The 4,522-nt window shown below is 28.4% G+C and overlaps 1 pseudogene; it reads left to right on the top strand.

Moving 5' to 3' along the window:
- The first annotated feature begins 3,375 nt into the window (after positions 1-3,375).
- LOC145806930 (putative disease resistance protein At1g50180 pseudogene) lies at positions 3,376-3,771 on the top strand (annotated as a pseudogene).
- The last annotated feature ends 751 nt before the right edge of the window (positions 3,772-4,522 follow it).

Below are 4,522 nucleotides of genomic sequence, written 5' to 3'. Positions count from 1 at the left end.
GTATTCAATATATTTAAAAATAATAATTAATTGTTCAAATTCATTTAATTTGTAAACTATAAAATTCATTAATTTAATCTCCACTGCACAGAGTAAAATCTGGCTCCTAATTCTGGAATCGTAGATTTTTTAATATAATATGAATAAAAATAAGTGAACAAAAAGGAGAAAATAAAAAAATAAAAAAACAAATAGAGAGAAAAATAAAAATGGGAGAAAATAAAAAAAATAAAAAGAAAAGAGAGAGAAAGGTGGAATCATGGAAGGATTGGTGACAAAATGAAAAAGTAAGAGAGAGAAGCCGGAAAATAGAAAATGTACATGTAAGATATTTTTTGAAAATATATCTCAGCCGTTAGTTTTATAATTTGAATAGATTTAAGCCGTCCAAATGTCTTAGTAAGATAAATTTGTATAGGATAAATTCAAAAATCATCCTATTTTATTATATAGATATAAAAATATGATCATCATATACCAACAACTTCTGGGTTGGAAAATGTCATCAACACCATGTACCTTGGCGTTTTTTTTTTTTTTTTTTTTTTAACAAAAGTTAAAATAGTATTCCATTACAAAAATCATGTGCATCCGCCATAAGAAAGTGTGTTGTTGAAAATTTAAGGAAAAATTAAAATTTAGTGTAAATTTTTAAAAAATTCAATAAATACAAAAACATATTAAAATACACTGAATTTTTATATATAGTGAATTTTTTATAAAAAAAATTTACAATTATTTTACGTTTTAACTGTATCCAAATAAATGAATCTAAAAAAGTAAAAACAATGCTTAAGATATTTTAAAAAATTCATTAAAAACAAAAAATATCAAAAATAAAAAACTTAAAAAAATACTTTAGAAAATTCAATACCAAGCAGGGTGGGATGAGACAGTAACTCACCAGCTCTTGACGCACTGGACAAATAAATATGGCTGAGGTTGTTGTCTAAATAATAAGGAAAATTATATAAAAACTCATTTTTTTAAATCCATGTTTTAGATCAATGATGTGTACGTATATAATTGAGTAATGATTAGAAAATATACGGGAAAGAAGAGGAGAGAAAGAGAGAGAAAGAGAGTTGTATTAGATACATCATTGCATTTGGAAAATAGATCTAGTTTTTGGGTTTAAATAGCATTACTCAAATAATAAAGACTTAAATAAAATATATTTATTATCTTCTTGTGCAAAAATCCAGATCAATAGTAATAATTATAATTATAATTTTTTCAATAATTTTGTAATTTTTTTTTTTTGAAAATACACTGAAGTGTGATTTTCCCTTTATTTATTACCAAACATAAGTTGTTTAAAATTAAAAATTTTAAACTAAAACACTTTTAAATTTATTTTAATCCATGAAATCATATTTTTAATATATATATAATTTTAAGGATGAAATGGTATTTGTAAGAACATGACTTGATAACAACATTTTACTATAAATTAGCTAAAATTGTGTTTTGGGATCATGATTTTATCCTAAAATCATATTTTTAAAATACATTTTTATTAAAAATCTAAATCTAAATTTAAATTTTTTTCAATTTATTTATTTATTTTATTCAAAACAACTTTCATTGTTGTGTTAAAATAACTCACAACTACTTTTTTTTTTTTTTTTTTTCTTGGATCTACACTGATTGACCATGTGACAATTTTTAACTTTTTAATTATAATACATTTGATCTTAAATTTTAAATCTTATTCGAAATAAGAATAACAAAAAAATGTTTCTTTTGCAAACGGTCTATTTCAAGGGTAAAGTTGCCATACAACTTACTTTGTATTGATTAATTTGTCTGTTGCTTGAAATGTAATGACCTTTTTTTAATGAATAATGTTGGAATTTTCTCGATTATAAAGTTTTGTTTGGTTTAGTTTTCAAAATCTATTTTTAGAAATTTTTTCTAAGAAGCTAAAAATTAAATTGATGAAAAAAATTAAAAACATATCATTTTTATATAATTTTATCTTGGGGAGGTTAGAAATAATTTTTTAAAATAATTTTTTTATATTTATTTTTATTAAATTAGTTTCTAATTTTTCAAAAGTCAAACATGACAACAACTTTGATATCATTATTAAACCAATCCATTAAATAAAAAAATCCAAAACTAAAAACATTTCATATATTAAACATATTGATTACAATATAATAACCATCCATTACATGATAACCATTCAAAAATATATGTTAACAATAAATATAACCATCTATTACATGATAAACCATCCAAAAACATCAACAAAACAACTATTCATTACATTATCATCATCCAAACACATATTAAAAATTAATTTGGTAAAAAAATAAAAATGTAAAACATTTATTATTTTTATATAATTTTATCTTTAGTGGGCAGAAATAATTTTTCAAAATTCAAAAATAATTTTTTGACATTTATTTTTGTCAAATTAGTTTGTATTTTACCAAATTGACAACTTTACCCTCGAAATGGAATAATAATGTTTTTCAATTATCCTTATTTGGAACGAGATTCAAAATTCAGGGTCAAATGTATTAGAATTAAAAAAGTCAGAGATCAAAAATAACGTAAATCCCAAACTATAGGGACTATTAGTATAATTCATCCAATCTTTTAAGTTATAAAATCTTTTAAGTTACAAAAATGTTACTTTGTAAAGTTTGAATTGATCCGAGATTACTCATCAGCTCTCTTGGTTGCACCGAGGCCAAAGAAATATGGCTAAGGCTGTTGTCTCCTTCGCAGCCAAATGGATCGGCAATTTGTTGATTCAAGTAGCCAAATTCATAAGAAAAAGTTTTGAGGTGGAGAAATGTTTCAAAAAAAAGACTCAAAATTTTTTTTTTTTTAATTTTTTTCCTGACGTAGTTAACTTTCAGCCTTCCCCTAAACAATGTGTAAACATGTTAAAACCAGAGTAATTAACACGGAAAGAGCACGACCCCCAATAAATTTTGGTCAATTTTGCAATATTCATAAATATGTGTGCAAAGGGTTGTAAATGCTTTTGATATCTATCAGATGAATATATTAGCACCCTTTTAGTGGCTTTCCTAGAAGCAACACTCGAACCGGTTGCTATCTAATTAAAATTTGATTTTTCTCTCAACTAGGCTCTACTATATAATATCCTGGATCCAAATTTTAACAATGTCAACTCGTGTTAAGTGGCTAGAAGATTGACAATTGTCAAAATTTTGTAATAATCTGTGTCTTTATCTCAATTTCGACGAAAATGCATTTTCATTTGGAAGATTGACAAAAGTTAACGCTGATCGGTACTTGTATTATTTATTTGTTTATTAGCAAGTTCTACAGGTTCGTGCTTCTATCAATCAAAGTTAGAAAGCTCTCAGATGCATCGGAAGCTCAAGAAATATGGCTCAAGCTGTTGTCTCTTTTGCAGCCAAATGGATTGCTGACTTGATGATTCAAGAATCAAACCTCTTATACGGAGTGTGCGACCAAGTTGACGATTTGTTGTCTGAGTTGAGGCAGATGCACTGCTTTTTAAAAGATGCAGACGCAAAACAAGTTGAACACGAGATCATCCATCATTTGGTTGGGGAAATCAGAGAAGTTGGTTATGATGCAGAGATTGTGATCGCAACCTTTTTCTTTAAGGTTGTGCCAAGGAGAAGAAGAGGCATCCGAAACATCCTCGTGAGATCTATTTGCATATCCAATGAATTCAAAGCTCGACACAAGATTGGGTTGGAAATTAGTACAATTAAAAGTAAGATCACTAGGCTTACTGCAGGATTATCAAGTTAGGGCCTAATTGCCATGCCACATGAAAGAGAATGTTCAAGTTCTGAAGAGGATTTCATTGGTTTTGAGCAAGATATCAAGATATTAGTTGCACAATTGGTGAGTGAAGAAGCCAAACACCTTAGAGTCGTTTCCATTTGCGGCTTGGGTGGTTTGGGAAAGACTACCCTTGCTAGGAAAGTGTACCATCACCAAGACGTTAGGTGCCATTTTTATGCCTTCGCTTGGGTTTCAATATCAGCAATGGCAACTAAAAGATCTTCTGCAAAGGATTCTAACTAAACTCATTCCAAAGAAGAAGGATGATGTTTTGAGAATGATAGAAGATGATCTAGTCAAGCTAGCATTTGAAGTTCAACAGCAGAAAAAATGTCTGGGTGTTCTTGATGACATTTGGTCATCAGATGCTTGGGTCAGCTTATCACCAGCATTTTCCAAAGTAAATATGGGCAGCAAAATAATCCTTCTAGTCGCAAAAAAAACGTGATAACATTTGTGGATCCACTACAAGAAATGTTGGTTTAAAAGGCGTTTATATAATGGCGTTTTCTTAAACGTCGTCTTTTTTAATATTCAACGGCGTTTTAAAAACGTCGCCTTTTGTGCTACTCAAAACGGCGCCGTTTAGCTGATAGAAAACGCCTCCGAATGTGTTATAATCTCTCACACCCTCTCCCTCCCGCTTGAGACTCTCATTCTTTACTCTTCAGTCTCAGAAAGAAGATGCCTCAAATCTCTCGCTCACTCTCTTGCT

The sequence above is a fragment of the Camellia sinensis genome, chromosome 14, assembly GCF_055761805.1.
Source record: "Camellia sinensis isolate YWXY chromosome 14, ASM5576180v1, whole genome shotgun sequence".
Taxonomy (NCBI): Eukaryota; Viridiplantae; Streptophyta; class Magnoliopsida; order Ericales; family Theaceae; genus Camellia; species Camellia sinensis.
Note: the sequence above shows the minus strand (reverse complement) of the source record. Positions and strands in the feature narration are given on the sequence as shown.